This window comes from Bactrocera tryoni, chromosome 3, assembly GCF_016617805.1.
Source record: "Bactrocera tryoni isolate S06 chromosome 3, CSIRO_BtryS06_freeze2, whole genome shotgun sequence".
Classification (NCBI taxonomy): domain Eukaryota; kingdom Metazoa; phylum Arthropoda; class Insecta; order Diptera; family Tephritidae; genus Bactrocera; species Bactrocera tryoni.
This window is the reverse complement of record NC_052501.1, coordinates 73974138-73999975: the sequence shown is the minus strand read 5'-3', so window position 1 is coordinate 73999975 and position 25838 is coordinate 73974138. Positions and strand designations below refer to the sequence as shown.

Sequence of the window (25838 nt, the reverse complement as noted above, 5' to 3'; positions counted from 1 at the left end):
GATTTTTTAACAAAAAGCGCTTTAATGCCCGAACGCGCGTTTGCAGTTGAAGTGGAATGGCTTTTGTTGCGTCAGAGCGTGCTTGGTGGCAGGCGGCTAGTGGCAGGAGGCAGGAATGGACTGTTTATGGCCAGCATAAGATCGATAAATATGTATGTATGTATGTATGTGCATGAGTCTGTGAGTGTTTAATGTTCAGCGCTTGACATAAATGTAGTTACAGCAGAAGTGTCCATCAGTGCGTCGTTAACGACGTAATTGTGGCGTTTAGAAATGCTCCTTTTTTGTTTGTCATCTAACCACAGCAACAATGGCAACAACACATCAGCATTGCTGGCTAAAATGAAATGTTCTTGAAGTAAGCGCCACAAAGTGTAAATAATGTGCGGCTGAGAGAATTTATTTTCTCATAACTTTTTTTTTGCAGTTTTCAAATTGTGTTGCTGTAATTAAGTCAAATCGGTTTGTAATCATTCGGAATTGTATAATTACACTTCTTCGTGCGAATTTTTTGCAGATTTAATAAATGGAGGTTAAGTGAATAAGTCAGCTTTCACTTGGCGATTTTACTTCGGAGTTTATCTTGGCTCTTGAGCGCTAAAAGCTGTTGTTCTAAATTCAGTTCTTAGACAAAGCGCATACTGGTTGAAGGAATGATATAATGATGAGAGTCTTTGAAAGGGTTATAACAGCAAAAGACGTTCTTTAAATAACCCTTTGCTGCATAATAATCCAAGCAATTGCCATAGATAAGCTCAAAAAAATATATTCACGACATAAATCATACAATGTATCCAACCTAAGCTGTCAAAGTTAGAAATTAATTTATTCTATTGTTTGGTATTCCAAATAAAGTTTCAGCGGCTAAGATCACAGAAAAAATATATATGACATTAAGTAAAAATTTCTTATATTTGTGCGCTGAAAAGTTAATATAAGATATTTTTCTTGAACGCAAACGTAAGGGTTTATAAAATAATATACTGATCAGCTTTGGTCCACCAGTCCGAAAAATACAGTTCTTACGTAAAGCTTCTAAAAGTTGATATTGTTACAAATTTATAGCAAAAAGAGATTTAAAAATGTTAATAAGTATTACTCCGAAAAATATGCTTACTCCGAACCTTTTATTCAGTTTTCACAATTCTTATAAAAAGCTTCTAAAAGTCGATAACATAAATACATACCGGAAAGAAATATAAAAATTAAAATAACTATTACTCCGAAAAATAACTTTACTCCGAATGATTTTTCAGTTTTTGCAAAAGCTTTTAAAAGTCGTTAATAATATAAATTCAAGTACAAAGGGGTAAAAAGATGATAAGTATTACTCCGAAAAATAAATTTACTCCGAATTTTTCCCCCAGAACTTTACAGTAACAATGCATTTAAACATAAATTAATACTTATTTCAGTTAATTGATTGAACTCCGAAAACTCGTTGATGTTGTTTAAATGCAAAACTGTGAAAAGGGATGTTATTGTAATCTCCCAGCTAAAATTAAGAATTATAAGAATGAAGAAAGCTAAATACTGCAATAAACATTACTTCGAAAAATAACTTCACGTCGAAATTTTGTACCTAGAATCCTTTTTTACTCCGTAGAACATTGAACTTCGAAGCCACAAATATCACTTATTTCCGCAAATTGAATGAACTCCGAAAACTGGTTGATCTTGCCTATTATATGTAAACCTAAGAAAAGTCAGTGTTAATGTAATTTCCTAGCGAAAGTTAGAGTAAATACAGTAATAAAGATTACTCCGAAAAATAACTTTATTCCGAAAAATTTATTCCAAATTTTTGTTCCTAGAATCCATTTTTAATCCAAAGAATATTTGATTTTCTTGCTTAAACTAACACTTTTTTCAAAAATATAATGAAATCCGAAAATTCAATTATCTTTTAAAATGCCGTTTATATCTTAGCGATCTTATATACTATACATATATATATGTATACAGCGAAAATATGTATAAAGTCAAAATAATTTTACGAAAATTTTATTTACTCCGAAAATTGAACTTGCTCTGAACTTTTCATTCCGGAAATAGTTACTTAGATGCATTTCTACTTCACTCCGAAGAAAATTTTATTTCTAAGCTTATACTTTTACTTACCTACGAAAATTCAATGTACTCCGAAAGGTCGTCAAGGTCAATAAAAAACTTTTTCAATTATCAACAAGTCTTCTCAGAATTTGGCGTGGATTATTGCCTAAGGCATCAGAATAAATTGTTCACTTCACACAATTATAGCATATGTATATTGCTGTTTATGATTACAGGCTATACTAATTACTTAGTATGACAGTATGCGGGAATGTTGTATGTAAATATGTATGCTTTAAGTATTTCTGTGGAAAATCCGCTTTGGCTTTCAGTTAAGAGGCAAAAACTATATTTTTCAATAAAAAAAAAATACTTCGCAGTGCATGCTATTATTCAGCATAATTTGTGCAAATATTGAATTAATCATAAGCAAAAAAATGTCAATTTATGGCAAGCCGCGCCTGAAAACGAATTGCATTCGCTACAGTCAATCAAAAAAGTATGTACACGCCGGCAAATTGGTGCGCCGCTGCTAATCCGTCAGTCAGCGTTAAACAAGTTACAGCAGCGCAATGCACCACATATGTACTAGCTATGTGGCATTTAAATTTATTTTTTGCCTACACAACAACTACAAAAACAATTGGGGGCTCAAGTCGGCGCCGCCGGTTTAAGCCGTTTGCGTGCAAAGTGTGAAAACTGTCAGCAAACTTAAAAGTTCAATCAACTTTGTGCACGCGAATCGGCATAATGCATGGCAAAAACAAAAAAAAAACAAAACAAAAGTAAATGAATTGATATGACAAACACATACTCGAATACACGCACTTACATTTCAAGCTCCACAATTTATGGCTGACATACCTGCATTTCAGGCCGCCGCTGTTCGGCATGTCGCGCCACAATTTAGATGTGTGTGTGTTCAACGGTACAAACGAGAATTTAATGATTAAACCACATATTAGTAATAATGTATGTATGTGTGTAGAGAGAGGCATAACATCAGCATCACATGCATGATACAAATTTGTGCGTATATGTGTGAGTATGTTATACTTATGTATACATACATACATAAATATAACACTCGAAATGTGGGTCACCAAAGGCATACAAACTCATATGAACGAGTATAAATATATGTATGTATATTTAGTATGTGAATGTGTATAGCCGGCACGCCTAACCACGCGACAAGCCGCGCGACGTCACGCCATGCAATGCTAACGAACCAACAAAAGGTAAAAAAGTAATACAACAACAGTTATCACGATAATCACATGTGCGATTTAACAACAACTGTTAAGCCATAGCAATGTTAGAAAAAATTATAATAATAATTTTGACAAAAACACGTCAGCGGCATATTTTCATAAGATTGCCAATTGTTGGGGCTTCTAAGAGTGCCAAAATTTTGAATCGATGAGTTGCAATTATATGGGCGCTCAATACATAAATACAATATCCGACAAAATTATGATTTCGCCATGTTTTACTATTCTTTGAATATTTCTTCGAAGAGTTCAAGCATTGAAATATATACTGAAGTCGTCAAACATTGCTTGAGAGAACTAGCTTTAAAAAAAACTATTAATGGTTTTGATTAAACTAAAAACCTAAAAAGTGAGAAATGTCACTCAAATATTTAGGTTTTCTAATCGAATAAGCAACTGGTATAAATCGCTCCAAATTGGTATAATGTAAATAAATGTATATGATAAGTGCAAAACCCTGTGCCGAAGCAAGAATACAAAACTGGTATAAATAACTTAAACTGGTATAAAATTTATGTGCAAGCTGCTTGAGAAAAGAAGCCCCGACATTGTCTATTTTTAATTTTAATAAATCTAAAGAACTAAACAATAAGATATACATTTAACCCAAATTTAAAGATATTTTAATGAAATAAACAACTGGTATTAGTCGCTTAAACTTAAACATGCTGAAAGCCAATCTTTGTGGGGAAGCAAAAATAATAAACTGTTTTATATATGCAACTTAAGCTGGTCTAAACATTGTTGGAAAGATTCTCAAGAGAACTAACTTTAAAAATATGTGATTTTAGTTTAAATTAGTTTAAAGCACAAAATAATAATAGATTTTACACAAATTATACATTTTATAATCGAATATAAAACTGGTATAAGTCACTTAAACTGGTATAATAAAAATAAATTTATATGATAAGTATAAAAACTTGTGCGAAAGCGAAAATAACAAACTGGTATAAATAATTTAAACTGGTATAATGAAAAGTGGTTAAAATAACAGGAAATTATACCGCTTTAGAAAGATATTCACGTACTCTGTTGTACTAAATTCAACTGTTGTTTCGTCGTATATTTTTTGACAAAGCGCAAGAAAATTATGCTCGTTTAGTGATCTGTATTTTTGTTTTAACTCATCCATCTTATAATATATTTTCATAATTTTTTAAAATCAACATGTTATCTTCTAATAACCATTTTGACCATTTTTTATTTCTTTTAGATAACCATCAACTTGCAACTAAGAACAGTTAGATGTTCGGTTTAGATTTTACACGAAATATGCATCAATTTGGGGTAAGTTTCAGTTAAATATGAGTTATTGTTTTGTAGCTTTATTTATTTAACATAGCATAGCTTCCATATACTGGAAAATTATCTTCGGAAGAGAAGCTGACTGACCGTATACTATTTCTAATCCTTAGTTGTTCTCTTCTTGAGATTTAAACCTGCAATAAAATACTAAAGTACACTATGTTAGATTATTGAACTCCTCAACACTTTTCATGTAGATAAGAGACCAGGCTAGATCGTCCTGACTCTTTTCAAAATTTTCAAGCAGTACTGGCTGAAGTTAAAAAAGTTCTAATCTAACAAAGAACCGATATTTAGTACTTGAAAATTTTGAAAAGTGTCAGGACGACCTAGCCATTCGGATATCTTATTGACGTCACTTAAAGTTGTTGCAACATTGAAATTTATTCAATGTTCCGCGCTTTTACAGAGTAAATTATGAAAGTGCTTAGGGGGTATTTTTAGGCTCCCAATATTGCTGTCCTCAGCATACGCTAGATCAACGAAATCCCATGACAGAATTTTTTCAACCTTCTTCAGTATTCAATGGTTTTGGCGGCCTCAAATATTGACTGTTGACGCCTTATCACCGTTATCGCTATGAGACGTTCGATGGCTGTAACTGTAAACAAAGCAAGTACGGTTGTACACATGCCTGGCAAAACAAACACTCCGTACATTCGTTACCGAAAACGATGAACACAGTCAACTCAACTCAAAGATGTGGACAGAAATATTAAAACTCAATTCTAACGATTGTTAGATTATAAGTATATTTCGAAGATATAGCAAATCGCATATACATACATACATACGTAAGTTTTATTGACAAGTTAGAAGGTGGTTGTACTGTGAACAGAATATATCGAATTTGGCAAAAAACAATTTTTTTTGTTTTTAACTTGAAAATTAGACGATCTTTTAAGCAAGCCCGAAAGCCTGTTTTGTATCAACTTGGTTGCTTTTTAATTATACCCTAAACAGGGTATATTAAGTTTGTCACGAAGTTTGTAACACCCAGAAGGAATCGTCGGAGACCCTATAAAGTATATATAAATGATCAGTATGTCGAGCTGAGTCGATTTAGCGATGTCCGTCTGTCTGTCTGTCTGTATATATACGAACTAGTTCCTCAGTTTTTAAGATATCGTTTTGAAATTTTGCAAACGTCATTTTCTCTTCAAGAAGCTGCTCATTTGTCGGAACGGCCGATATCGGACCACTATAACATATAGCTGCCATACAAACTGAACGAAATTTGTATATTATAATCGGAATCAAATGCTTGTATGGCAATATGGACAACTTTCACATTTGACAAGATATATTCACGAAATTTGGTATATGTTATTTTCTAAGGCGACAATGTAAACTCCGAAGAAATTGTTTAGGTCGGTTAACTATAGCATATAGCTGCCATACAAATTGAACGATCGGAATCAAATGCTTGTATGGACAACTTTCACATTTGACAAGATATATTCACGAAATTTGGTATAGATTATTTTCTAAGGCGACAATGTAATCTCCGAAGAAATTGTTCAGATCGGTTAACTATAGCATATAGCTGCCATACAAATTGAACGATCGGAATCAAATGCTTGTATGGACAACTTTCACATTTGACAAGATATATTCACGAAATTTGGTATATATAATTTTCTAAAGCAACAATGTAATCTCCGAAGAAATTGTTCAGATCGGTTAACTATAGCATATAGCTGCCATACAAACTGAGCGATCGGAATCAAATGGTTGTATGGAAAACTTACACATTTGACAAGATATATTCACGAAATTTGGTAAATATTATTTCCTAAAGCAACAATGTAATCTCTAAAAAACTTGTTCAGAACGGATTACTATAGCATATAGCTTCCATACAAACTGAACACATAGTTACTAACAGAAATGCACCTGTGCAGGGTATTTAGCTTCGGTGCAACCGAAGTTAACGTTTTTTTTTGTTTTGTACTCACTTTTACACTTCTCAAATTAGTAATCAATAATGTGATTTTTCTACGAAGAACATGCGTGTCACTCCTTCGCTTATTTATACGATATTTTCGTCATTTATTCCAGTAAATACAAATATATAATATATACAAGTATAATGCCATTTAACCGTCATATCTGTAAATAAAAGCAACTGGATTTATTCAGTATATTATTCAGGTAGCGCAAACATAGAAACGGTACATTCACGAGTTAAAGGAAATGCCAGAGACATACATACATATATACTTACGTACCATACACTCAAAAATTCGTCGATTAAGCAAATAAGTACACATAAAAATTTGTAAGTTTGTACAAAAATTTGTAGAAATATATTTACAAAATGCTTACAGTGAAATTCTTGGCGCCTGCTACTAGCCAAATATACAGCAATGCAAATACAAATACAAATATTGCATATATACATACATTTATGAACGGCTCTGGCAGCACCTTTGAATGGAGGAGTGTTTGATTATAAGTTTGTATTTATGTATTTACTTTAAAAAATTTTGATGTAAACACTATCGACGTGCTGTAGTACTTGCATTGCATACATATATTTGTATTGATGTGTGGGATTGTAAAGCTCGATAAACAGTTTACTATGTGTCAAATAAATTGATAGTTGACGCGCATGCACAAATGGCTGCAGCTCAGCGACTTGCCACTAATCGCTGAGAGGTTTAAGAGAAAAAGGGGAGACAAATTTTAGTTTTTATATATTATACATATTTTATAAAGGCACCCATAGTTTTTTTCTTAATTACCATATCATTCACCATTAAATCGTGCATTTAACTAAAGAATTCAATTGAAAAAGTGCCGCAAACTGCTTTACCGCAGCTGATTTGTCAGGTGTGAAGGTACCATATGCACTCCTGAGGGCTAAATGAGTTAACTGCATTGCTTAATTTATTGCCACTGCATGGAACATTAAGCAAAATGGTTTAGTTTTCATTGAAAATACAGCGATCTACATATATTATTTGTGTGCGCGCTAGGTACCTCTGTACGCGAAGTGCAACAATTGAAATTATTCATTAACCTTTTTTAACTGTTTTAAAGTGTAACGTCGAGTCAGGCGTGACGCCTAAAAATAGGGTAGCTGACATACATAGATATAAGTACACAGCCACAACAGCAGGCACATGCAGCTTTATGTACGATATGTCGCTTAACGGTAGTGTGAATCCAACTGTTTTATGGCAACGGTTAGAAATATTAAATTTAATCACTTAATAGCTGGTGCACCATAAACAAAAAATTCTCTTACAAATAGAAAGCAAAATTCTATTATTAAGTTCAACGGAAAACGTATAGAATGCTGTGCGTTTTAGTGAGAATTTTTATTTCAAATAAGACAAATAACTGAAAAAATAACCGATACTCTTTCTTTACTATGTGTGGTATTTAATTAAAAAAAAAAAAAAACTTCGTGTATGTAACATTTCGGATGGCATATCAAGAAGGCTATTTTGTTGGTCATAGATATTTTTATATTATTCAATATATTCAACCTCATCTGTTCACAAAGACATTGAATGTTGGCTTTCAACTAGTCAGCCAAAGCTCATTCATCAGCATGGATCACTGGTTTGACGTTCACTCTACTAAATATGCTCTATAAAACTTAAGGAGGTATTCTTGTCTACGATTTTGAAAAAATCGATTTTTTTTTGCATATCTTGAAAGTTTAGACTTTCAAAAATATGACCTTGGAAGGATTTTTCAAAATTCGACTTATTTTCGGAGATACAGCCGATTTTGTGACGTGGCGTCCGTGTTCACTAGAATTGTCTCCTAAACTTTAAATGCGTTTTTCTCAAAACTGACTTTTTCGGAACGATACCCACGATTTCTCAGGTTCTACTGGACCGATTTACTTGAAATTTTTATAGAGTCTTCTTTAAAGGCTTGCCTATGGTTGGAACTAGCCCCATTCCCAAATTTTTATTTTTTATTATTTTTAAAAAATTCGAAATAGTCAGAAAAAGTGATCCAAAAAAACTTTTTTGTCAGTCAGTCGCCATTTTGTGAAAAAAAAAATTTTTCCCACTTTTCCGTGGTTCCGGCCATTGCGACATTATTCTAGAATAATAATCTTTTTTTTTGGTTTCAGATAACTAGGAGGGTTGAAATCATGGGTATAGTCACGTGGAAATTTTTAGAGACCCCCATTTCGTCAGCTCATAATTTTTGAAATTTTTTACTTTTTTAGTTTTTAATTTTTTTCTGTACTCTTCCAAAATTAGCAAATAACTTATAAAAAATGGATAGTAACAATATAAATTGCCTTTTTTTACGACACTTTAAAAATTACCTGAAATTCATGCTTCCAGAACAGGATACCCCCTTAAATTGTAAGACCAAAACAAAGTAATTTCTTGATTGATTCGGTCAGCATAGATGGCAGCATCCCATCTAAATAAAAAAAAAATCAAATCAGTCTGATAGAGTGTTGTTGCCGACGTCTAGCTATATTTATATCAGTTTATACCAGTTTGTTTTTGATTGTGACTCTTTACAAATTGTGCTCAACTACCTGTCCATGCCGCAAACTATATTCATATGAGTTTATGTAATTTATACCAGTTATGTGTTCCGTTGTCTCATACTTTTCATATTTTTTAATGGTACTCAAGTGGCGCTACTTGTCCGCGCCGCTAACTATATTTGTATGCGTTTGTATAATTTAAGCTTGCTCAGTGTTCGATTCCCGTTTTTTCATATTTATTAATAGTACGCAGTTAGCATCACATGTCTGCATCGATAACTATACCAGTCTTGTTTTCGTTTTACAACTTTTTAAATTGATTAAATCACACTTTTTCATACTGATTAATTGTACGCAACTAACAGTACATGTGGCAACAATATCCATACCAGTTTTTTGTTCGTTTAACTACTTTTTAAATTGATTAATTTTACCCATATTGAGCAGAATCTTTATTCGCGCCGCTAACTTTATTTATACCAGTTTATAAGATTTATACCAGTTGTGTGTTCGATTCACATTTTCCTATTTTATTTAATTATACACCACTAATGCTACCTGTATGCATTGCTAATTATATTTATACCAGTTTATATGATTTATACCAGTTGTATGTTCGATTCCATTATCTTTTATTTTGTAGAAATAGCGCTACCTGTCTGTATCTTTAACTATATTTATACCAGTTTTACCAGTTTGTTCGATTCACATTTTCCCACATTGTTTTATTACACTCAACCAGCGCCACCTGCCTGCGATATTATTATATTAATTTGATTTATACCATTTATGTGTGCGCTTCGCCATCTTCATGCGCTCAACTACACTCATCTGGCGCTTAATTGCAACAGCAGGCACACAGACGCCAATTGTCTATCTCATCTTTTATAATTTTCATTTTATAATTTTCTTTTAATTGTTTTTTCAAATTTCCACAACAACCAAATTGCTTGTTGCACCAGCATGTCATATCATAATGGAGTTGCAATATACTTATACTATGACGTGTTAGTGTTGATGCCTTTGATGAACACGTCAAAAGGTGACAGTTAATTACACACCATGACTACAACAATAGACATCAATTTGTTGCCAAACAGCTGTGTGACCAGAGTTAATTTTTTATGTTTTTTATCTTAATAACAGTTTTTTTATTTATATAATTTTTTCTTTATTTTTTTTTTGAATTTTTGTTTATTTTCTATTTTTGGCGGATGTGCAGCAAACAGCTGCTTAAATATTTTTCGATTGCGTGCTCTTTTGTGGTTATTGTGGTACTTTTTTCATACCCTTTTTTCATTTAATCCCACGTTAGCTGTTTTTAATCACGATTTTAATTTCGCTTTTGCAACAGTGCGATTTTGCCATTTCATTAGAGATTTAGTACAGTATTCAATTTGTTATATTTTCATGTTTTTGTTTGAAAGCCTTCATTTGTTTCTTTTATTTACATTTTTAAATATGAAGTAATCATAGAATACCTTTTTACATTTGTTGCTTCTCTTAATTATCTCAATTATTAATTTTGTTTTTGTTCATTTCACGCCATAGATGACAATGCTAGTCTTTGGTTGACTATATGTAGACTATATACTATATGTATGTATGTATATTGTTTTTATACACATATATACAAATGAAAATATATCTCCATATACCTATATACCAAATATATTTTTTATATTAATATATTTTCCCATAATATACCGTTGTTCGCTCATCACTTTCACCAATTTAATTTTTTTTGTTGCTTTTTTCATTCCCATTTCGTTTGATTTTATTTTGATTGCTGTCATAACAAAATAAATAATAAATATCACCAATTATTTTCCCATATTCACTGCCTTTTTTTAGTCTCTTGCAATAATAATTGCGGCAATGGCGCTTCATTCAATTGATTCATTAAAAAGTATTGTAAAGAATTCGGCGGCCGCCATTTAATTGAACAATTCAGCTGAAATTACCGCATTTTACAGTTTATTCAGGTGTATGACTTTTTTATCAGCGTTCATTTGTTAGTTTTTTCTTTGCCTATAATAATTATTATTACTTTTCCATTTTTGTAAAAACTATTGCATAAGTTATCTCTTTCATTAAATCTATTTGTGATTTGCTTTATAAAGAAATGTGAGTATTATTTCACTATGAAAACAGGAAAAAATGCTAACTCTGATTGCACAGAAGCTATAATATATCCATATATGAACTTGATTTTCGTCGTTCAGCTTGTATGGCAAAAATATGGTATGCTATACCTATCCCAGCGTAACAATTTCTTCAGAGTTTGGACCATTGCCTCACATAACAATACATGCCACATTTCGTGAAGATATCTAGTCAAATGAAAAAGGATTGCAAACAAGAACTTTATACCGATCGTTCAGGTTGTATGGTATCCCTATGTTATAAGAGTTCGAATTCAATAATTTCTCCACAGATCGCATCACTGGCTTGAGCAATAATCGCTGCTGAATGTGCCATATTAAAGATATCCCGATTCATAATGTCCCTCTCACAAAAACCAGCTCTAACCACAACGGTTTGGGATATCAATGAAACTCTTTATTCTTATAAAATTACATTCGATGCCATGGCCACCACGGGTACGCACGCAGAAGTTCAGACGCTGAACCCAATTTTCGACGTTTTTTAAGCAAAAATCGGTCGATACTGCTCCAATTTCACGTTAAATATTCGCACGAAGTTCATTAATTGTTGCTGGCTTGTTGGCATAGACCATGGACTTGACGTAGCTCCACAGGAAGTAGTCTAAGGGCGTCAAATCGCTCGACCCAGACGGCCGATTGAGTGGACCATTTCGTCGTACTATCTCACCAAACTTGGTTTTCAATAAATCGATTAAGACAATCGCTGTGTGGTTTGTGTCATCGTCCTGTTGAAACTATTTATTGCCCAAGTCCATATCTTCCAACTCACGCCAAAAATATTCGGTTACCATTGAATGGCAGCGATTCCCAATCATAGTAACGTGCCGATCTTGATCATCACGGAAGAATTACGGCCCAATGAAGCCGCCGACACTTAAACCGCACTAAACCTTAATTTTTTCGGGATGCAATGGTGACTCATGCAGTACATGTAGATTGCTGCCTGACCAGTAACAAATATTTTTCTTATTGATGAAGCTATACGACCAGAAATGAGTCTCATCGGTCTACTTTTGTAGCGTCCCTATTGAAACTCCGTTATAAGGTAGATGCATAAAAACATTTTTGCCAAACTCCGGGAGCTTCTGGGGAGTCACTAACGATCTGCGTGACCAGATATTGTGCTGATGAAACACAATACCTTTCGTATTGCCCAAAGCTTGCCATTTCTGGGCGGTGACTTAATCCAAAATCTTGAATGTTTAGATCAGCATTAAGAATTTGGCCGTAGAGGAGGAGGTCACGGTAATGCCAATCTCAGTCCAACTACCTTGGATTGGACACCTTTGGGGCCGCAATTCGATTATGATCGTTTTATAAAAGATTAAAATCTACTCCGAAAACTCCGAAATTTTCAGATCTATTCTCATTAATTTTTTTTAATTAGGAAACATACATATGTATACTAATAAAATTCAACAGTTAGTCTAAATGCACACACTTTCACGTTTTTTAAGGTTCCGTATACTTAACATAAACATTGTAAACAACTTTTAATCACACACGACGAGAGACAGACATTGCGAGACGAAATGCTTTACGTTCCACGCCTGTCGACTGCTGGAATTACGCAAATATTTTTGCTCCCCTCCATGCTAGCGGTGACTAAAAATAATATTGGCAGCAACAACAACTGCGAAAAGATTTTTTAATGGTGCGCCCATCAAAAGCAAGTGGCAATAATGTCAAATGTGGCACGTGACTCGCACCCAATTGCGCACAAGCACAATCGGCACCTCACATTGCCGGAATTCAACGAACACAGTTGCGACGGAAAGCAACAAAGTTTTTAACTGGTTGTTGCTGGTATGCCAGACTGCGTGCGCAAATTATCGAGAACAGCTGTGGTTGCAACAATAACAAGTCGCATATGTTGCCACTACGAAGAAGAGGTGAAAATTTGCAAAAGCAAAGTCTGAGTGTGGCAATTAAAGTATTTACAACATTTGCAACAAACGTCTGAATTTGTTGTTGCTCAACTCTGACTGCTAAAAAGTTATGTGTGCATGTGTTAGGAGTTTGCGGAAAGTTCGGTTATGCAATGATGTTGCTAATAGTGCGTTGCGCATGTGAAAATAGCAGCACTAAGAAAGTCCAAAGATTTGCTTAGGTTAAGTTAATGAGCATAACAAATTGGACGCAATTTAAGCGATGATTACTTACTAATTTAAAATAAAAAACCATGATCAATCAGTATGTTAAATTGCCGTTTCAAAAAATTTATAAATTCCCAAAAGAAATTAACTCCGAAAATTTTCGGAGTTATTTATTGATTGCAATATTAAGACTATGCTCGTTAAATAAAACTCTTTGACCAAAAATTATGACGGATTAACGAGAAATTTGATTCCGAAAAAAATTGTACCCGAAATGCTTTTTGAAAAAATAAATTTTTAATAAAATGAACATCGTTAGCATTCATTTTCGTTGCCTTATGCAAAAATACAAGTTCTTTATATCAATTAATTTTTAATAGTGCGAGAATCGGTAACACTCTTTTCCTGTTTTCGCTAATTGAAGACGTCGGCTTCAAATTTTTTAAGACTTATTATGCATACATATGTATGTATGTACATATATTATTTTCATATTTGAGACAGAAAACTAATTTATTTATTCTGTTTTCAAAAAATTAGTTCCCCCAAAAATTAGCAGTAGATGGAAACACCGAATAAACATTTTTTAAGGTATATAATAAAATATTTCCATATTTGATAATACAAATTATTTGACTTATTCCCAAAATAGTGTAATTATCGTTTTGAAATAAATTCATCTCATTAGCTTCAAAAAATAAATACTCCGAAGATTTGAAGTTAACGCCAAAACACACATAGTTAATTTTGTGATTTTGAACTTCAAAAAATAAATGCTCCGAAAATTAGGAGTTAACTCCGAAATTTTTTTCTTCATTTCACAAACGAAAAGTTTATATCGTGATTACTTTCGCAAACCAAAACCAAACAAACCCTTCTAAAATTCACATTGTGTTGTTATACACGTCAACGGCATTCCAAAATTTATGACAGGATTGCGAACTTCAATTGGGTTCTTGCTTTGGCGCCACGAACATACAATATAGACTCATAATTCATTAATAAATGAAGTTATTGCATACATTATGTGGCAGATTGAAATAAATTAAAATATATACTCCAAATTGGACATGGGAACACACATACAGACGCCCCATAAAAATGTAGACAGTGTCCGCCTATCCCAAGTCAACGCCAAGAAAATCCAATCATCCACAGCCCTGCTAAACTGCGGCAGTTGCAAGTGCCTGCAACAACGACGAAAATTGTTGCTTTAGAGTAATCCAACTTGACCAGCAGTTTGAGTTGTTTGCTAGCGGCATGATTTCGCTTTCCGCATCCACACAGCATTTCGTTTTCGTTGGCGGCAACATCTTCACAGACGCAGCGGCATCTTCAACAATTATACGCTTCCCAACACAATGAACGAGCGCATTTTTGCTTGTTAGCTGAAGGTGGAAGGTAGCTGCGCTGGGCCAGCATGCACGACAACGACAACGACGACTGCCGCACTGAGTTATTGCATGCAACTTTTCGTTTGTGGCGCGGCGCATCTGCCATGGCTACCGGCGCTTTTAGCGCGACGTTTTGAATGAGTTTGGAGTTTCGAGTTTAAAATCAAAGAAAAAACGTGCGAGAAATATTTTACAGCTTTGAAGTTTGGTCTCGTTGTTGTTGTTCTTTTATTTTCTCATCTAAAATAAAAGCATTTTCAAGTTGTCTGGCGGCTGGTCTCCACTGCCCTCTGCCACTTTTATATCACTTTTCGTGGCAAGTCGTAGCATGCTGCATGTGCCATGTGGCTGTTGCACCATCCACCAAGCACCGGTTATCTTATTTTGTGGCAAGCAGCGAATTTTGATTTGAAAAATGCGCTTAACGTCATAAAAAATCATTAATCATTCATAACAATGCGCGGCGGTGCTGGTGGACTGGGGGCCGCCTTTCATTGAGCTGTGGTGAAAAAATAATTGTAGTGATGGTTGCATAAATTGTAGGATGATGTGAAAATTATAGCCAAACATTCTTTGGTTTGGATTTTTTGAAGAAAAGTAAAAATGTATACGTGTATTTTTCTCTGTATTATTTAGCTTTGAAAGGCATCGTCATAATAGGAGCATTAAATTTCTTAAAGCTGTCAATATCATGGAAGTGTAGGTCTGCTTCACAATGCTTCACAATGCTTCCTTTGTGTTTCATCTACCCAAACAATCACTCTGAAAGGTATTTTGCTAAGGAGAGAATAAATAAAGCACCACTGGCCGTATAAGTTTCTAAATATATTAACTTGCAAATGTTTTGTATGCTAGAAGAGATTGCGTAACACCCAAATTAACGAAGAACACTTACTCCGAAATTGATTATATCTTGAATTTGAAACTTGTAATGAAACTGTTTTCTTAGTTGGAAGCTTGAAAGACTTTTCTCGAACAAAAACAACAAAAAACGTTTACTCCGAAATTTTTTTTAACTTTGAACTTACTAATCAAAAATATTTGCATTCCTTCATTTAAGCTTTCAATAATTTTTTCTTACAAAAACAAAAAAAGCATTTACTCCGAAATTTGTTTACCTTAACTTTATTGATCAAAATTATACGCATTCCCTGATTTAATGAAACTGTTTTCTTAGTTAAAAACTTTTAAGATCTTTCTCCAACAAAAACAAAGTACACTCACTCCGAAAATTGTTTATCTTGAATTAATTAATCAAAATTGTTCACATTCCTTCCCATAATGAGACTTAGTTGAAAGCTTTAAATATTTTTCTCATTGGAAGGATTTTTCTTTTATCTCTCAATAGTATTTATTCCGAAAATTCGGCCGTCTTCAAAACACTACTGCTTTTAAAAGGTAGAAAAGATTCGATGACTAAAAGCAGATTTTATGAATTTTTGTTTAACATTTTTCAATGTTAATTTCAATTTGATAGAAAAAAAATTCAAAACAGCCCAACACCGAAATTTTTAGTTTTTCTTACCCTTACATTAATTTCAGTTTCGTAGAAGCATCTTCAAATTATTCAAAAATAATTTAGAAAAATATATTGATAAATTTTTAAAAGGAAAATATAACAAAGGGTTTGCTCCGAAATTTTTTATGCTCCTAATTTTATATATTTTATATAAAAACAAATGCAGTGAATATTTGGTCATTTCCATCTGCTCCGAATATGTAAATAAATACTATAATTTCGAAATTCATACGAATTTCGGAACTCCGAAATTAAATATAAAGATCATGCCGGATGAGGTGTACTAAAATAACTTGGGAAATTATTTTAATCCAAAAATTAGGTTTATAACTCCGAAATATTTTTTGGTACGCAGTTAAAGAAATTTATTTAAATATTACGTAAGCATATTTTTTAATGGTTCGAAAACACAACAACTCTTTTTAAAAAATTAAGAGTTTTGTCTATTTAAATAAAAATAACTTCAGAAAAAATAACTTCGAAAATTATTTTACTCCGAACGGTTTTTCACTTACTTAAAGAAAAATGACTAAAATTTATGTTAAGAAGCAATGCTTAAGTAACTAACTCCGAAATAACTTTTACTCCGAAAAATTTTGGTACCAACTCTTGAATAAGAATTAAGAGTTTTGTGTAATTAAAAAAATTATTTTCTAAAATAAATTTCCAAAAATTGTTAAGTCCGAAAATTATTTTGTTCCGAAAATATTCTTAAGCAATTAAAAATATTTGCTCTCATCGAACCGTAACTACTTTTGATTAACCAACTCTGAAAATTATTTTACTCCGAAAATTATTTTACTCCGAAAATTATTTCCCTCCGAAAATTTTTTCACTCCAAAAATATTCGGTACATGTCCGAAATCATCTTTAATTGAATTTTTTTGCTTTCATACTCAGAAAAAGGCAAAAGTAATATAAAGTTTTAAAGACTTATAGCGATGAACGCCCAACTTTTCTGAGCATAAACAATAATTACTAAGCATAATCACTGCTCATTAAACGGCCAAAACGCGTATCAATGATTGCACGCCCACAACACGTTTACGCGCACCAAAAACCTGTCCGACCTTCAACGTAGCCTTTCGTATAATTTTTTACAAGGAAAACAAAAACAACTGCTGCAACACCTCAAAAGCTATTAATCGCGCATTAAGTGCACGCACTTGAAAATAAATCAAAAAGTGAGGCAATTTTTCAACGCCACTATGAATGAGTACAACTTTATAAACAAAATCGCCGCTGCGACACGCCCCCAAGCTACGCATTAAAATTGCGAAAATGAAAATGAAAAACAATTAAGGTTACAAAAACAAAGCAATATACAAGCATAGTGATTGCAGAGCATAACACAAGGCTCAGCGGTGGCACAAGCGCGCCACCGCGTGATGAGATTGATGAGGGCGACCAGTGATTGGATAAATGTATGTACAAGAGCTACAAGACTGACTGGGTTATGATCTGCACTAGAATAAAAAAAATTAATGTACTCGGTCGCGCATTCAGGAAGGCCGCCACTTGCGCGAAGCAACGAAAAATTGCGTTTAAATGCTAAATGTGCCTTAAAGTGACCGGCGAAATTGCAAAAACAACAATATTAGCTCACCTACAGACTCCTGCTTTGCGGCAAAGTTCACAAAAAGGCAGCTACACGCACGCACTCACGAAATTACTTAGTTACTTGTGCCAGGAACAAGCAAGCGGCAAGGAGCAACACTGGAAACAGAAACAAAAAGAAAAAAAAATCACTTTGATGAGCTCCATTATTTAATCTGTTTTGCCGCAATTTTATTGTTGGTCACCGCGCAGCATACACGCCAGGCGTCTGTTAGCTCTTACACATATACATATAGCACATGCATATATCGTGTATGCCGCCTGTTCATCATTGGCTTGTCGCGCCGAAGTCGCACCATGACGGCGTGTTAAATTGTTTAATGAACTACAATAATGTTGATAATAATATTTAATATACTTACTAGCCGTCTAGCAACTGCTAAGCCCGCCATAAACACACACGCGCGCACCCAGACTCTTCCACGCAGGCCAATAAAGCCTCGGCGTTCGTGCGATTTTGACGCCAAAGGCGATGACTAAGTTGTTTCATATGCGTTTGTTATGGCGTTGCCTCGTGATGATGTGCATAATATTTATTATAATGTGTTATTGTTGTTTTTATTAACTCTTATATACTTATGTACATAACGACATATATGATATACAAACATAACTACATATATGTATATACATATGTATATGTATACCGAGATATATAAATACACCGATAAAAATATGCCTAAGTGCCGCGTCATTTAAGTCTCTTGAATTTTATTCTCTAAGTTCGCCCATTAGCAATCGACTTTTTGTTGTTGCCTATCGGTTGGCTGTCGGCTGTGGACCATGTGGGTGGCGCTTGCGATATTGGCAATATTTTGCGTTATTTTGTGCGTAACGTATTCGCGCTTGTCATCACATTTGTAATACATTTTTCGTTATTCATTATTATTTGCTGCTGCTGCCTACTTTTTTGAAAAAATAGCAACAATAAAGAAACAAATGGCGGCATTGTTGAAAGCGTAAAGTTTTGGCAAATCTTTTTGTTGTTTTTTTTTCTGTTATTGAATAATAATCGAGCAGTTATTGGGAGTTTGTCGTCATTTGTTCATATTTTCAATAATATACCTGTAGGTAAGCCTCGAAACGATAAACTTGATTATATTTACTTCGCAGATTGTTGATAATGCTGAAAGTAAACAATGACCAAAGGCAAAAAGGTCTTCTTGAAGCGCCTGCTGCGAAAGCGTAGAGGGCTGTCATGAATCCTTTAGGTTTGGACGTATACTTGAAAGGAATCTAATATTCTTAGGGTATTTGAGAGATGGTCTCCATTGGCTAGGAGCCAGGTTCCATTGGCTTTCGTCCCAATGACCGATAAAAGCTATAATGTCACTGCTAAAAACTTCAAGCCTATCAATCTCTCCTCGTTTTTATTGAAAATACTATAGGGAGTCGCGAAACTTTAAGAATTCCAAGCAACACTATATTATGTGCTCAGCATGCTTACAGGAAGGGCAAGTCGGCAAAGTAAATAGGGTCACGCCTTAACCTGACGTCCTTTCCCACAGTTGCACGAATCCTAGTGGCGAATGGTCTTTTGGAGGAACTTCTGGAAATCCCTGATGTTAATCTCCTCTCGGTGAGAGGATCTATTCTTCAACCGGTAGGCAGGGTAAATTACTTGGATCGTATACTGGATAAAAAGCTCTCATGGAAGGTAAACATCAGGGAAAGAGTGAGGAAGAGATAGGTTGTCTTATACTTTTGCAAAGGAACGACTGGGAGGAGGTGGGGCCACTAATCAAAAGTGCTGTTCTGTCTCTATGAAATCGGAGTTAAGCCAATAACATTTTATGAGATCGTTGTCTGGTGGAGGATTCACAAAAAAGCACACTATCTTATGGAGCGACCCTCATCGACAGTTTTGATGAACTAAGAACAATCCCAACAAAGGCCTTATATGCCATTCTACATGTTGCATCTGCACACCTAGCTACAGTTTGCAGCAAAAGTTGCTATTAGACTTAGCGAAGTTGGATATATGACCTCGGGAAGGAAAGCACTAAACCTCTCCACTACTTCGATTTCATTCCTCTATCTAGATCACATTATAGAACTTTCTCCTGGAAGTACCTTTTCAGCACACACCTGCGAGAGACTTGTGGGCAGGTCGAAGCTGTTGGAGAAGAGGTGGATTGAGCTTTTTCTCAATGTATCGAAGTTAAGAGTGAGAGTAGGTGGTGGAGTCTTTTGTCGGGAGCTCTACTTGAACTTTAGTTTCAGGCCACCAGACCACTGTAGCGTCTTCCAAACGGATTTGGCTGCCATCAAGGTAGAGGTAAATTACTGTTCCGAAGTGCAGCCTACTTCAGAGAGGTATGCATTCACTCCGATAGTCGAGCGGCCATACTGACTTTGAGCTCACTCACTCTGTGCTCAAAACTATTCAAAGAGTGCGAAGGCCGATCACTGTGGAATCGGAGAATGGCTAGATGATGAGCTTGTTAGGAAGGGTACCCTTATACCAATTTCATTTGACAGGACTTCCAAACACACCGCTGGAACAACCAGAACTTTTGGGAGTGCGAGATCTTTCTGGACCAAAGTTAATCACAAGAGGCCTTTCGAAGTACATGCTCCTAGCTCCGAAAGCCGAGCGGCTATAATGGTCTCGAGCACACTGACTCTGTGATCAAAGCTAGTCCAGGAGTGCAAAGGCCGATCTTAGCGAAATCGGAAACTGCAAAGCCGATGAGCTTGCTAGGATGTGTACCGTTACTCCAATTTCATTTGATCTCAAGACTTCTAGTGAGCTCGGCAAACGCTGGTCAACAAACAGAACATCTGTGATTGCAAGATCCTTCTGGTCCAAAGAAAAATAATAAGTGGTCATCCAAACTACGAGCTCTTAACAAAGTCTCACCACAATTATAGGTCTCTTGGCTGGACATTGTTCAATAGGTACAGACGGGGTCGATCGCACTTTGCCAACCTGTTTGAAGGAAGGCGTTGTCGCTTTATTCACTATTACCCCGACCTTTGCCAGACAGAGATTGAAATATTTCAGTAGACACATCTTTGGAGAACCCAGCGAAGTGGCTGGGATTGATAAAGGTGAGATAAGTTTTGGTGTCCACTCTCACTGCTTATTTTCTCTGTCATTATAAAAAATGGAGTGAAGCTGTTTTAAGCTTTAATTAATATCAAATGTATTCAACATTTCCCAAATCAGACTATTATTTGCTTATGATTGCCAATTAATATTAAGTGTTTCTCTTAAAGAATTATATTTCTACAATTCTACGCCACAAAGTGTCTCCAATTTCATAAATTTATTTGATTCGGTGCGACTGCCAAGCAAGATGCGGGCGAAGTTTGCTCGAATTAGCATATTTCCTATTAGAAATTCCATAAAGTTAAAATCATGTCGACTTAAATAGCAAGAAAATAAGAAACCAATAATAAAACCAAAAACCAAAAACCCAATCTGCATGTACGCCAGCATGATGAGCTGACGACAAAATGTGTATATATGGACATAACAAGTTTTTGGAAACACGTTAAAATGCAAATGAGTTGCAAATCCATAGAAACAAAGAGACTCGTCGACGTCCAACGATAGAAGCGATGTAGGTAAGGCCGTAGTTGGCAAGATGCTACGGAGATTCACTGACGCCACACACACACCTAAAGAGGTTTTCTTCAGTTAATGGGTAATAGAAAAAGTTGCGATGACATAAAAATAATGACGATGACGGAAGTATTCAAAAAGTTATGATATAGAATAAGCTATTTATGTTAATTGTATGTACAATGAATGAGACTGCAAGTAGCAGAAAGCGTTTTGTTGCTGTGGAGGTCTTCCGATTTCGGATATTTGCTTTTTGCACCTTCAGTCCACAAAGGCAAAAAACTTTTAAGACACTTGAAAAATGTATCCAAAAACTAAATCTTTGATTTCATAAAGATAACTTAAAAGTCGATTTGTTTTTGAAAATTCATTTATCGACTCAAATGTGGACTCTCCTTATCGAACACCCAGCTGTCAGTTTTAACAGACTCTGTGGACTTACCCTCGTTACTTCCTCCAGTGTATCATACCGCGAGGACCCCAGATGCTTACAGCGTTGTCTTGCCAGTGGGGGACATGGGCACAAGAGATACTCCATTGTTGCTCCGGCGCCGTGTTCTAGACATTTCCTGCAGTTTTCTCGATTTGCCAGCCCATCTTTTGAGCGTATGTCCAGACAGTGGCTAGTTAGTATTCCTAAAATTTTCCCATAGTCTCCTCTACCGATCGCCAATAGGAATTTTGTGTACTTTCGATCTATTGTTTTACACATGACTATTGCGGGCTTTCACCCAGGTAGGGTTTTGATTTTCTTTAGCATGCTTCTGTCCAGATCATCATATAGACAATGCATGGATTTCCCAATGTTGATCACGTTTTCAGGTGTTATCCGTACCCCATTCTAGGTAATCTCGTCCACTATTTCATTTCTGACTTTCTTCTGCTGCCCTGCTTCCCAAGACACTTGTGGTATGCGATACGAAGATGTTGAACCTGGAATTGCCTATAGGGGCATTAGAGGCCAGCTCTTCGGCTTTCGCAATAGCATAGACCTCAGCTTGAAATATACTAAAGTCGTCAAGCAACTTAAGAGGTAGCCTTATGACTAACTCTGGACAGTTTATTCTCGCACCAACTCCATTGTCCATTTCACCATACCTTTACGTCAGCCATCTTTTTCTATGTTTCCTTTGAACCTTCTTTCCCTGTGGAAAAGTGAGATCATATAGTCGGTGTTTGCCAAACCGCCATTACCCACGGAGCTATGCTTAAAGTTCTAGATGTAAACTCTGAGCGAACCTCTGAACTCTTTACTTTACTGTCCAAGACTACCCCAAGGTCTTGGTGTGCTCCTTGAGAGAGAGAGTTGTGTCCCATTTATCGAAAAAAAACCTCCATAGGGGAATTTTGTGTTTTCCTTTTCACAAGTAGATCCGTTTTCTTCGGATTAAAACCCAGACCCGCTACCAATGCCCAAATCTAGACTGTATTAAAACTATATTATTCAGAACAGTTTCCGTAGAGACGTTGTAGAACTCTACAGAAATCTTCAGGAGTGCGTATTTTTTATATTCAAGAGCCCCTTCGATATTAAATACCAGTATATGGAGTGCAGTCTCTACAGATCTGCCTTTCGTATATGCGTGCTGCGCCTTGGAACAAGCTTCTAGGAGGCGCTAGAAGTTAAGCTTATAGGCCTGAACTTTTTTGAGTAAGTTGGATTGTTTCTACTTTCCTTCGGAATGAAAACTATCTCAGCCTCTCTCCATGAGTGTGGTAGATAGCTGTACTTCATGTATTCCCTAACAATCACCTTTAGTCACGGCACTGATAAAGAGTGCGCATTCTGTTCATTGCTGGAACCATTTTTTCTTGCTTTCATATATTTTTGATTGTTCTTGCAATTTATTTTTTTCCTTTTTTCCCATCAGCTCATCAAATATTTATTACCTGGTATTATCTTAACTTTTATTCTTTATTTTCATCATTTACTATTTATATAGACATGTATAATATCAATGTAAACAAATCATAAAAAATTTTAACTATAATCGGTTGCTAGTGCTAATGTCGACACGATTAAAAATAATACAAAATTCAATATTTTAAATCTCTCTCCAACTAACAGTACATAAGCTCATACATAATTAATTATATTTGAGAGAAAAAACTGAAAGAGTAATGAAGCATTAGGAATGTGTGCCGGCGTAGGTTGCGGTAATATATCATATAAAGCATGATTAACTTTTATTTATTAAAGTCGTGAGAGATTAAATGAATGGCGATTATATTGATATTAAAATAAGCGATTACAAAAATAAATATTTCGTGCTCATTTATGGAATTCATAATTTATAATATGATGGATTAAGATAATGGATATTATTTTTGCAATTATTACTGTTATAACTGAGGTTTTATTTACGAGACTTCCGAATACATTTTCGTTAGTATACAAAATATTAAAAAACACATGCTTTTCTCAATCCAATTCCAATCTCAGCTGCTTTGTCTAAATATTGTATTATGTGTTGAAAATAACGATGAAAATGGAAATTCGACTCCAAAGTACTGGTACAAAATCTTAGCTTGAGAATTTATTATACCAAAGACTCTGTCTAATGCTATAATAACCGAAAATTAGAAATAGTTTATGAATGAGCTCACTAATGGTGCGTTCACGGCTGGTTAGGGAATGTCTGACCACGTTACCGATGCCATCGAGTCACTTTGTGACAATAATAGTGTAAATGCAAGGTCACATTGAAATCTCAGATAACTGTAAAGGTGACGAGTTGGAATGGAAAGGTGCCCTAGCTGCGCTACCAGTAAAATGTCAGAATAAATAGGTTGGTGCTACATTTTCCTCTTGTTTTCTACTATGCCACAGCTGGGCTTCGCTGGAGCTTGGTAAGCGCTCGGTTGCTATCTGTTCAGACGCTGTCCCAAGATCCTTTTCGCCCAAGTTCGACCGTAAGAGATCGAATTAGGTCTTTGCTCTCAGTAAGATTAGCCTCTCTCTAGTTGTGGGGTGCTAATCAACCAATTCTCTATCGAGACTGAACCACTTCTTTCTTAGATGATTTCGTCATATTCGTTTTTCATGCTGCGACTTTGGCCATTATACTCGATCTCTCGTTTCTTGAGGCCCTTTTAACAACTATTTGGTTGGTATAATATTCTCACAATAATAGCTATTTTATATCTGATGGAAGGTATTGTTTTCTCTAAGTCGTTATGAGATTTTTTGTCAGAAATACCCTCGTGGTTTGACTGTGCCTTTTCTTCAGCGACCTCTATTTACAAATACTTTTCTATCGAAACAATTTATTTTTAGGTGTAAAAATTTTTCTGGTGAGTCTCTGTTTATCGACTAGATCAGTATATAGCCTGTTTCGAGCTGACAGCTTCGGAATATGCCCGCGACATTGCTGTTTCAATATTTTTCTTTACCTTTTCTCTTCAATCTACGCTTCTATGTCTATATATTTTTCTACCCTTTTCAAATTTTCAGTTCTTTGTTAGTTTTACCATAGCATTAACGGCTGAATTTCAGAGAAAAGTGGTATAAATACTTGACAATTCAACTCTAGTTGTTTACCAATCGCCAGGTCTCTGCGCGTTGTGTGCTTGAATACAGCAACAAACTTAGTATTGCATCACTAAGGCTCATTGAACTGACACACTTATCTCTGTCTCTATTTTCTTATATGAGTCGAAGTAATTTATACCAGCTGTTTGTTCGATTCGCCGCTCTTTACTTTGAAGATTTTCAACTTATTATGTCTCAAGCGCCATGCAACTTCTCCTTGCAGAAATTCTCTATTTAAACGTAGACGGCTATCTAAAATACATTTACTGTTTTCTACAGATTTTCATTTTAGTTAACCATGTGTTGATTGCCCACATGAACAACATACAAACCGACACCTATGAGTCTGCCCATAAATTTCGGCACTTATTCTAGTTTCTGTCTACGATTGTCTTGATTGTACTCATCACTTCCAATTAAGTGCACAAATCTAGACTTTATACACATTCGTAGAATTTCAGTTTAATTAAATTCTATTTTCATTCATTTGTATTTTCCATTATTTTGTTTCAATTTCAGATAACGTATGATGTACTGTTATTCATTGGATTGTAAACGAACGGTGCTTCGTCTATTGAAAGGAGAAAGGTAAGCGAAGATAAAAAGATTTTTATTATGTGCAGTGAAGGATAGTTGAAGTAAACAAGAACATAATAATAATATACACATATTTGTGTTAATTAAATAAAGAAATCGGTTAAAAAGTTTTTAATTGCTCAGTTAGATAATGGCCAATTGAAAATAGTTAAGTGCTAAGCTGAAAAATGCTTAGGAACCGTTGACCGTTACCGGTTGAAAATCAAAGCGTTTTTAATGGTTCAAAATAAATAAAG

At 34.8% G+C, this 25838-nt stretch overlaps 1 long non-coding RNA gene across 1 annotated transcript in view; it reads left to right on the top strand.

Annotated features, from left to right (window-relative positions):
• LOC120772580 overlaps window positions 1-25591 on the top strand; it is a 72349-nt gene extending 46758 nt beyond the window's left edge. The window contains exons 3-4 of the long non-coding RNA XR_005705071.1: window positions 4543-4616; window positions 25525-25591. This is a non-coding gene — a long non-coding RNA (uncharacterized LOC120772580). The remainder of the gene's footprint in view (window positions 1-4542; window positions 4617-25524) is intronic.
• The last annotated feature ends 247 nt before the right edge of the window (window positions 25592-25838 follow it).